This window comes from Natrix helvetica (genome assembly GCF_964273705.1).
Source record: "Natrix helvetica genome assembly, chromosome: 2".
In the NCBI taxonomy this organism is placed as follows: domain Eukaryota; kingdom Metazoa; phylum Chordata; class Lepidosauria; order Squamata; family Natricidae; genus Natrix; species Natrix helvetica.
The window spans coordinates 211,310,145-211,321,818 of record NC_138552.1 but is presented as its reverse complement, the minus strand read 5'-3'; positions in this window follow the sequence as shown (position 1 = coordinate 211,321,818).

The window sequence follows — 11,674 nt, the reverse complement described above, 5'->3', positions numbered from 1 at the left end:
ATTTTATCATATTTTTCTTTTAACGGCTTTCAATCCACTCTCCCCATTGCCTCCAATTGACGTAGATAAGAAGAAATGTCTATTCCAGAATTGAGGACGGTATACAGCAACCCTATTTATAAAGACTTACTAGGGAATGGAGGAGCTTTGGATCCACAATATCCAAAGATTTTGCCTAAATCACTGCCAACAGCTGGTACTATCCACAGAGATATCATATTACACCTCCCCCCCCCATTCCATTTCAGCTAGCAAGTCTGGCATTATAATTAATATATTTTTTAAAAAATGATCACAGACAAAAAAAATATGCAACCTGCAACCAAGCAGAAGCTTTTGATTTTTTTTCAAATGAGAGAGATGGTTTTCAATATCTCCTTTTTTTTTTAAACAAATGAAGTTTTCAGTGAGTGGCTGCAATGAAAGTTCTCTCTTTACTGTTGACAAAATAAACATGGCATAAAAATGGGAACATGTCTTCTCTGAAATCCTCTTGGGATTGAGGATTTCAGGCGTATATCTTGGGGACTGCAGCCAAGAAATTAAAAGACGCCTGATCCTGTGGAGGAAAGCTATGGCAAATCTAGACAGCATACTAAAAATCAGAGACATCACCCTGCCAACAAAAGTGCGTATAGTCAAGGCTATGGTGTTCCCAGTTGCAATAGATGGCTGTGAAAGTTGGACCATAAGAAAGGCTGAGCGCCAAAGAATTGAGGCCTTTGAACTATGGTGCTGGAGGAGACTCCTGCAAGTCCTTTGGACTGCAAGGCGATCAAACTGGTCAGTCCTAGAGGAGATCAACCCTGACTGCTCTTTAGAAGGCCAGATCCTGAAGATGAAACTCAAATACTTTGGCCACCTAATGAGAAGGAAGGACTCACTGGAGAAGAGCCTCATGCTGGGAAAGACTGAGGGCAAAAAAAGAAGGAGACGACAGAGAATGAGGTGGCTGGATGGAGTCACTGAAGCAGTCAGCTTGAGCTTAAATGGATTCCTGAGGATGGTGGAGGACAGGAAGGCCTGGAGGAATGTTGTCCATGGGGTCGCGATGGGTCGGACACGACTGCGAATAACAACAACAAAGTGTGTATCAGGTGTGGCTTCAGCCATAAAAGCATTGAATCTGCGAAATTGGAATTTCTGATTTTTCTAATATTTTACCCATGAATATTAATCATATTTTAAAAGCGTTTTTAAAATGGCATTGCCTTGTTCATTCAGGTATAAAGTGGTTTCATCCACTACAAGCACAATAGGACCTTGTTTTTTTAAAGTGTATTCTTTCAACTGATGTTCCAAAAACCAGCCTGGTAAACAGAAATGTATGATCTCATAAGTTTAACCCAACTGAAATACTAACATCCCATACGGCTTTTGTTGCAGAATAATTGACAAAATACTACACATAAATTCTTACCTATGCTTAAATTGAATAGATTTGCAAATAAATTGACTAACGGCAGCAGTGTTCTGATCCCTGGAAGTAAGTTCAGAGACTTTTCAGAATTGTCTTTCAGAGGGTAGAGATTCAATTCAAAAAATGCTAATGTGGCACATCCCTTTTTATAGTCACTAAAACTTTTGCTGTCGATGTTTTGACAGAATTGGGAGATAAGCAGAAGATATGAATATATAGAGACACAGATTCCCCAGAGCAGCGGTATCAAACACAAGTCCCATGGGCTGGATCCAGCCCACGGGGTTCTTAAATCTGGCCCGCGGGACCGGCCTGGAAATAGCAAAAACGACTGGCCCGCAATGCCTCTGCGATCATGCAGCACCCCATTTTCAGCCTAGTGGCCTCCTTTGCTGGCTAAAATGATGCATGTGGGGGGCTCCCACACATGACCACACCGCGTCCTGTTTTGGCCAGCAAAGTGCTGCAGAAGATTGTTCAGGACAAAAATGGGACACAGTGAATGGACTCTTTGCACTCCATTTTGGCTGGATGGGTGCTGCAGGAGGTGTACTTCCCATCTTTCCCCTCCCAGCTGGCCCTCAGAGGAGAACTACAATGCTGATCTGGCCCTTGAAGAAATCCAGTTTGACACCCCTGCCCTAGAGAGATCCCCAGAATTAGAAAAAAACCCCAAACATGGCAGCTTTGGATAATTCATATGTAATTGAGAACGGCAAATGCTTCTGCAATTCAGAAAAGCGGGTGATTCATCTTTGATCAGTCCTTTCACTCATGAGATTCTTTTGCCCAGAAGATTAAATCAAGAGTTGCGTAATACTTTACCAGCTGAGATAATGCACATTCTGTTATTTGCAAGCTTCAACTAGCAAAAAAAAAAAAAAAGTACACAGACGCTGCATAGTCAAATGTATGAAATGTATGTATCAGTAGAGGGAGTTCTTTAGCTGGTTAAGGTCATCTAGCCTGGATATTATAGCAGCTTGTATAAATAGCTCATATTTCTCTGGATATTTTTCTGCTTGAGGGTGCACACAAGCTTCCTCGTGCTGCCATGCATCTCTTTCCATGTTTTTAACTATTTTTAAAAACTGAAATTTCCACGCTGTCTAGCCTATATCTTTAAACATAATTAGCAATTGTGAGAATTCAGAAGCTTTAAAACAGGAAAGGGGTAATTGAAAAGGCACCAAAGATCCTAGATCCTTTAAAAAAATATGCATGTGCAGAATTGGTATACATGCAAATATTATATTAAAAAAACATAGCTGACAAACTGACCAAATCTGTTTATTTGAAGATCTAAATTTAGGATGGGGAATTTCTTGGCTTCTAGGCTTGACCAGTCCAACTTGTGAGGCTTAAGGCAAGGTTTCTTTCCTTATGCAATATCCTTTATCAATATCTTGCTGCTCTAGTCCTGTTTTTATACTTTTACAAGATTATTAGCAAGTTTGGGTTGGCTCTTTTAGATGAAGAAATGAAGCAAGGGCCTCTGATGCTGCTTGAGGATCATAGTTGATCATGTCTAGGTGAACTGCTTTTCTAGGCTGTGGTCTTTTTCATTTAGGAAGAATCCTGTTGGGATAATCTCTTGTATTCCCTGATCCATGACCTTGGCTGAGTCAAATCTTACCTTTTGGGGCAAGTGGTGGACCAGGCACATGATGATTCTACTTCCAGAGATATGGATGCCCATCACAAAAATGAATGGGTGATGTCAGAAATTGATTTAAAGGTGTCATGAAGTGATGTCAATCAAACCTCATTCCCCGATGGCAATGAAGGCTGCCAATCAAGTGAGGCGCTGCATCCAGGCCTTTGGCCACATCAGTTTTCCACCCAGATGTACTTCGTTATAGGCCATTCTTTTGAGAGGGATTGTGTAGGTTTTAACAGAATAACAGAGTTGGAAAGGTCCTTGGAGGTCTTCTAGTCCAACTCCCTTCTCAAACAGGAGACTCTGTATCAGTGATGGCGAACCTATGGCATGCGTGCCACAGGTGGCACGCGGAGCCATTTGTCAGGGCACGCGAGGCGCTGCCCTGTCACTGGCCAGCGGGCTTGCGCACACTGGCCAGCTGAGTTCACCTTTTTAAAAGCCATTTTTCACCCTCCCCAGGCTCCAGAGGCTTTATAGGAGCCTGGGGAGGGCGAAAAGAGCCCCTCCCGCCCTCCCAGAGGGCCTCCGGAGGCTTCAGGGACTGTCCAGAGGCTTCCCTGAAGCCTTCAGAACGCTGAAAACAACCCTCTGAGAAAACCGGAAGTGACTTCCGGTTTGCTCGGAGGGTGGTTTTAAGCGTTCCGAAGGCTTCAGGGACCATCCGGAGCCTTCCCTGACGCCTTCAGTCATGGTCCCTGAAGCCTCCGGAGGGCCTCCGGGAGGGGCGGGGGAGGCTCTTTTCACCCTCCCCAGGCTCCTATAAAGCCTCTTGAGCCTGGGAGGGTGAAAAAAGCATGTAAAAATGGGGAGGTGTCGCGCGTTGTGCGCGCATGTGCACTGGGGGGTCGCACATTGCATTATGGGTGTGGCATGCCCGCACACGGCCACCCTGCGCTCCCCCCACTTGTGGCACGCGAGCCAAAAAAGGTTCGCCATCGCTGCTCTATATCATACCAGACAAGTGGCTATCCAGACTCTTCTTAAAAGTGTCCAGTGATAGGACACCCACAATGTCTGAAGGCAAGCTGGTTAATTGTCCTCGCTGTTTTGAAGAAGAAACATCCACATCTTCTATTCGATCCTTTCCACTAGAACTTGAGGTTTTCTGAAAGCAAAAATTGTAGACATTTTTTTTGCCACTGCATTTTATTATTATTTTGACACATGAAAGGATTTTTGTTTTCATATGTGTTTTGATGAGACAGGACAGCATTTGGTGGGGGCCCACAAATTCTCAACCACTTTAACTGGACCTCTATCAATGGTATATACGCCACCTCAATCACTAAGATAATGGGGGCAGGTTGGGGCAGATTTAAAGGTAGGAATGATTCACTTTTTGCTTTTATCATACAGAGGCGCAAAAACGTGCTGCTGATATCAGATTGTTTTGATAAATACTTTGGCAAAGTGTCAGATTCCTCCTGGGGTTACCAATTGCAGGATGACGGCTTCACGTGGTCCATGCATATTGCCCTCCTTTGGGAATATTGAAGAAAAGGCAGAATATAGAAGAATCAGTAGAACTAAAGTTGTATCTTTGTATGACTCTTAAAGAAAACTAAGCAGGCCAAGTAGGTGAACACTGTACTTATAGTCAATAGAAATCCAACCTGATTCAGTGACAACTGAATAGTGATATAATCATTTCCATTGCATGCAACTTAAAAAGGTGACACCAAGAATGCTACTTGGTTTTCCCTGTAAGTCACCATAATGGAATTTTATACATGCTAGTTTTCTAAGCCAGAATTTTGGAAGGATACTAGATTGGAAAAAAAAAAAACTAAATTAGTCAATTCCTGTGGACTATTGTAGTTTTATTGTATCGTGAGATCTTAGACTAAGAGTCTTTCTGGTGAAAATATTTCTACTTTCTTAGTAGTCTGCATCTCAGAACCAATGAACAAGATAAGTATATTATATATTCATGTTTATTATGTTATTTATCTGTTAACATTCCATCCTATACAATGAGCACTAATTTCCTTGGTCCTGTTGGTTTGATAGGAACCTAGTCCAAAAGACAGGTCCTTTCCATCAAAAATATGGCTTGTAGAACACAAGTATGAAATCCATCTTACTAGCATGGGCCATTTATAGATAGGAGTGGTTGCCAACATCAATATCACAGAGAACTTGAAATATTTATGCAAAGCAAAATACTTTCTTGGAATCTTAGTGCAAATGCACTAAGTGCAAATGCAAAGTACATATATGGAAGTTTCCATACACATGAGTGCCATTTCTAGACTAATTCAGCTCAATCAGTTCAGTGCTTAGGAATTTGGGACACTGAGAACAAAGCAAGTCTCTTTTCCTAAACCTACTTACATATACGCCTCCCAAAAATCCTGTAGTCTTTATGGGAGAGACAGTTGTTTAGCGTCCAAACTTCTTTTTTCCTTTGCCTTGGAAAATAACTTACTCTGCCTTTTGCAAAGCAAGCCATAGTAACAGTCTGAAAATACATCAGTAGCTTCCATGAGCCAATTTGGAATGAAATGCACACTACTATGGTAGCCTGGAAAGTCAGCAATCAGGGCCAGACATCAACTTATACCATTGTTACAAGCTGCAACTTACCTATGCAGTAGACTCCAAGCTTGTTGAAATTCCTGAAAGGGCCAAATGTGTGTGTCATTTTGGATCAGTTACAGTAACTCACCACATCGTGAATGAACAAAGCAGTGGAATAACTGCAAGTGTTTGGCATGTTAACCCCTGAGAAGCTTGGGTTGTATAAAGACTGAAGTATTTCACCGATTTCTTTGATTTAACTTTATTCAGAGCAAGCAATGGGTTTGTAATGAATCATAGGTTAACAACAATGTTTCCCACCATCTCTTTTTAAATGCCTTTCTGCTAAAATGAAAGTAGGCAATGAGGTCAATTTGATGTCATGGTTGAATGCATCAGTCTGGGAACTGGTAGACCATGAGTTCTAGTCTCACCTTAAGACATAAAGCTAGCTGGGTAGCTTGGACCAGCCATTCTCTCTTGGCTCTAGGAAGAAGACAATGGCAAACCACTTATGCAAATATTTCCAAGAAAAATGCAAGGACTAGTTCAGACACTTGTCAGGAATCAACACTGACTTGAAGGGAGGGAGGGAGGGAGAGGGAGAGGGAGAGGGAGAGGGAGAGGGAGAGGAGAGAGAGAGAGAGAGAGAGAGAGAGAGATCAGGACTGAATAGGAGGTAAAGGAGTGCGATGCAGTGTGAGCTAAGAAGTGAAATTTGTGTGACAGGTTTTTAGTCTACCCAAGGGTATCAACCTGATGGCCTGTGGGCCAGATGCGTCATGTGCAGGCCCACCCCAGCTCCGCGAATGGGAAAAATGTCATGAAACATCACATGATGGCAAGGTGACGCAACAAGTTTGACATCTGTGCTCTACACGATGGCCTAACAGGCAGCCCTTAATACAGAAACCGCAGCTAACCAATGAGCAAATCTAGAAGTAGGGAAAGAAGATTCCAGAGCAAGCCTCATGTTCAAAATAAAGAGCCTGACTGCCTTTGATAAAGTTTCCATAATGGATTCCCATAATGAAACAGGACAAATGGCTCAAGAGTACGTATCCTAATGGATTCTTAATTCCCAGAGAGATTTTGATTGAATTAGATCTGTTGAAATCTTTATGTTAACTGAGGGGAGCTTTGCAGCATTAGCCTAAATAATGATAGATAATGGTTCATAGTAAATGTTATTGCATGCTGTATGGGTGTCTGTGTTTTCTGAATATCAGAGAGTTTCTCCACTCAGAGATTAATTTGGGCCAAGATGAGTTCTTCCTGGCTTTCTAATCCATTTTCTTCTGAGAGGAAACATCTGCTAAAGCATTTCTTTTTCCTTGAGAGCCTCTGAACAGTCCCTTTGTAATAAATACACTTTCCATGTGATTTTGATTTAAATATAAAAAGAATGATCGTTTTGCAGCCAAAATACTTTCTCACGTGTGTGTTTATATATGTTTTTAAAAACTATCATGCAAGGTCAAACAACAAGACATTATGGAATCCCTTGAATGATGTGAGAGATTGAATTATAATTTTGGAAAAGAGAACAAATGGAAACAGTTTAAAACACATTTTATCACGCTGCACTAGGTGTGTACAGATGTGCTTTGAAAATATGTGTTAGTTTTTAAGCCAAAAACTTTTGTTTCAAAATTCTGAGGCAATAAAGAAATGCTAAAGTATGTAGTTAGTCAATGGAACATAATATTACCTACTCCATCAAAAACAGTTAATTTGGTTGACTAACTGTCTTATTCTTCTGTTTCAAAGAATCTTCTGTTTCAAAGGCTTAGCAGTTCAATCAGCTCTATAGATAAAAAGGAGGGAGAATGGGACATTAACATTTTATCCATTAATAATTTAAATTGATAAATGAAATAGCAAATTTCTCTAAGTGTGCAAGTTACTGGGCGAGAGGAGAAACTTCACCACTAGGACAAGAAGCAATGGGCATCTTGTTTACCTCTCTCTACTTCTTAATTAAATACCAGTAATTGCAACTAAAAATATTCCTGGGTCGTGATATTTTATTAATCCATTTAGAGCAGGGGTGTCTAAACGTTTTGCAAGGAGGGCCAGATTTGGTGAGGTGAAAATGTGTGGGGCTGACCATTCAGCCTGATATTCTTTGAACCATTAACATTAATGTGCAGCGAAGGAAAAAACACCGGCCAGCGGGGATTAGTGACAGGCTGAGCTGGTGGGGAGAAGAGGCTGCGGGCTGCTCAAAATTTGAAAACAGGCCGCAATTTTGGACATGCCTGATTTAGAGGGAAGAGAAGTGGATGTCTTTGCAGTGTTTTAGATATTGGCCATACTGTACATTGATGCGTATATAAATATATTCTAATATATATTCTATGCTATAGAACAGTGTTTCTCAACCTTGGTGACTTTAAGTCCTGTGGACTTCAACTCCCAGAATTCCCCAGCTGGCTGGGGGATTCTGGGAGTTGAAGTCCACAGGACTTAAAGTCGCCAAGGTTGAGAAACACTGCTATAGAACAAATACCGTAGGTGAATGAAAATGATGAAATAATTGAAAGACCTTATTAAGAACATTATTTTTTAGTAAGTGTAAAAATTGCAAAAAAGAAAATAAGAAAAAGAAATACATAAAGAAGTAACTTCTGAGTAAATATAAGAACTCTTCACCCCAGTTAAGTATACAAACAAATCTCTCCTCATCCCAGATCCCATTTAGTATCTATATATAAATCCATAATTCATCAACCTTTCAGTCCTGGTGTCAGCAAAAAGTCCAGTAAGGATTATCAGAACTTTAGAGAAATGCTAGTTTGGTCTAGTGGTGAAGGCATCAGGCTAGAAACTAAGAAAGTGTGAGTTCTAGTCCTGTCTCAGACATGAAAGCCTACTAGAGTTCCAGAGGTTGCACCAGGCAACACTAAGTATGTAGTGACATTCAGTTGTTTTTGGTCAATTAAGTTGCTTTTGTAATTTTCCAAATGTTTTAAAAAACAATTAACTGACTTAAGTATAACTACCCCATTTCCAACCCATATTTTCCCCCAAATATTTTCCTGCCCAGTTAGACTTAGAGCAAGATTATACTAATAAAACAGTAGATTCAAACACTACTTCAATTCCAGTTACTAATGTTCTTCAGTTCCTTTTTTTTGTGGTTCTCTCTGTAATTCTCGTTCCAATCTTTTATGTTCTTCTTCTAATATTATCTTATTTTGTTTCTTCCTCTTATTTTTCTTTCCCATATACATTATTGCTACTCCCCGTGTGTATGCTTTAACTTTATCCCATACAGTTTGTAGAGAGATCTCTTCCTTCCCGTTCTCTTTGAAGAAAAAGTTCAATTCCATCTTTTGTATGAATTCTTTTTCTTGCAATATTGCTTGGTTTAAGGTCCATCTCCATTTTCTTTTTTGTCCTTTCCATACTATTTTCATCGGATTATGGTCTGCCTAAACACTGGGTTCTATTACTGTCTCTTGTACACATACTTGCAGTTCTGGTGTCATCCATGCCATGTCTATTCTGGACCAGGATTTATGCTTATTTGAATAGAAAATTTATATTTCTTAGGGTGTGTCTCTCTCCATATATCTTTCATTCCTAGTTCTTCAGTCATTTTAAAGAAAACTTTTGGAAGTGTTTTCCTGGCTTTTTAAACCTATTTTACTACTCATATAGTCAAGTTCTGCATCCACAATTGCATTAAAGTCTCCAACCACACAGATATTTTCATATTCCAATTCTATTATTTTCTTATGTAGTTTCCCATAAAACCCATCTTGCTTATTATTGGGTACATATATCCCTATCACCAAAATTTAGTTTTGATTTATTGTTATCTCCACCATCAGTATTCTCCCCTCTTCATCTGCCAAAAATGGTCTAGCCTTTATTGTTTCTTTAATATATAGAGCCACTCCTCCCTTCTTTTGCTGTGCTAATGAAGAACATAATGTCCCAATTTTGGGGTATTCTAACAGCTCACTGTCTTGTTTTTTTAACATGAACTGCTTGTACTGTAGGCAGATTAAATTTAGTTTTAATTTCTCTAATTTGTTAAATATTCTTTTTCTTTTCGTTGGTGAATTTAGTAGCCTAACATGGATGATTGGGCCATCTTCTTAATCATTCATTGCAGAGGTGAGTTGCTCCCGGTTTGGCCCGGTTCTGCCCGTGTTGTATGCGGGTTGCAAACTGTTAGTAAAACCTGCAGCAACCCACCCCTGATTCATTGGAAATGGTATACAGGTAAAGAACCTACAATCATTCATTTAATGGCCATTCAAAGTTGCAAAGTGATTTATGATCAGTCCTTGTGTTTATGATTGTCATAACATCCTCGCAGTCACATTTGGCTGCTGTACAACCGGCATAGATTTAAAATGATGGCAACATCCTAGGGCAGGGGTCCCCAAACTTGGCAACTTTAAGACTCGTGGACTTCAACTCCCAGAATTCCCCAGCCAGCATATTCTGGGAGTTGAAGTCCACAAGTCTTAAAGTTCCCAAGTTTGGACACCCCTGTCCTAGGGTCATGTTGCAACCTTTCCAGATGGCTTCTGAGAAGTCAACAGAGAAAGCCAGCTTCCCTTAATCACTGTGTGATTCGCTTAACAACTGCAGTGATTTGCTCAACTGTGGCAAAAAGGATCATAAAACTGGACACCACTTACTAACAGCTGCCTTGCTTAGTAAATTGATGATTACTTGTACGCAGTGGTGGGATTCAATTTTTTTTTACTACCGGTTCTGTGGGTATGGCTTGGTGTGGCTTGGTGGGCCTGGCAGGGGAAGAATACTGTAAAATCTCCATTCCCACCCCACTCCAAGGGAAGGTTACTGCAAAATCCTCATTCCCTCCCAATCAGCTGGGACTCGGGAGGCAGAGAATAGATGGGGGTGGGGCCAGTCAGAGGTGGTATTTACCGGTTCTCCAAACTACTCAAAATTTCCACTACCGGTTCTCCAGAACTGGTCAGAGCCTGCTGAATACCACCCCTGCTTGTAGGTGGATACTTAGAGAGTCACAGTTAGCCCAAGGCCAGCTGAGGATAAATATGAATAAGGCACTTTGCAACTCACACTGTCTCTCTCTCTCTCCACTCCCTTATATATCTTTGCATTTTTTCCTAGTTTGTTTTGTTTTCTCTGGAGATCTGAAACAGATTGAGAGCAGTACTAGGGTTTTTGTTTATTTATTTGAACTTTCATTTTGACTTTTTTTTAAAAAAACAAAACATGCTTGCTTAATGTAAACTTTACATTGTAAAGCCATGAGTCAAGCCAAGCTAACATGCAGAAACAGCATATAGATAATTTCCTTCTCCTAATCCAGCATTTTTGGTTGAATGTGACTTCAGCTCCGCTCACCACAAACAAGCCTTCAGGGTATATAAAATAGACTTATTTGGCAGTAGCCAAACTGTCTTGAACCCAGTTTAATTCTAATTGTCCTTTGGGCATGTTGTTTTAGTTATTTCAAAGCTAATAAAAGCAATGGGGAGTTGATATGTACTCAGTATTCCTAGTCCAACTACACTAATTGAGGAGATGTTTCCAACAGTCAAAGACAATGTGACAAGAGGCAAGAGTACTACCAAAAGAGGTCCCCTCAGTGAGCTATTCTGGTTAAGTGTTTGATTTATCTAGCCGAGGGGTGTCAAACTCAAGGCCTGCGGGCTGGATTTAGCCTGTGGGATGCTTAGATTTGGCCCGTGGGGCTGCCCTGGAAACAATGAAGGATCAGCTTGCAGTGCCTCTGCCAGCAAATATGGGCTCCCAAACTCCATTTTTGGCTGCAATGGCCTCCTGCGACGCTCTGCCAGCGAAAACAGAGCACGGGAGAACCGCTACAGGCATGCCCGACACAAGTGATGTTGAGCTGGCCATGTCCACCCTGGCTACGCCCACCCCAGCCCCCTAAGGTCAAATAACAACCCTGATGTGGCCCTCAATGAAATTGAGTTTGACATCCCTGATCTTGCCCTTTCTCTTGCCTTTCCATAGCTTTGTACTTTCTTACACTTCTGGGTGAGTGAGAAACTACTGTTTCTATTATTTTGAACATTTAATCTGACTCTGCA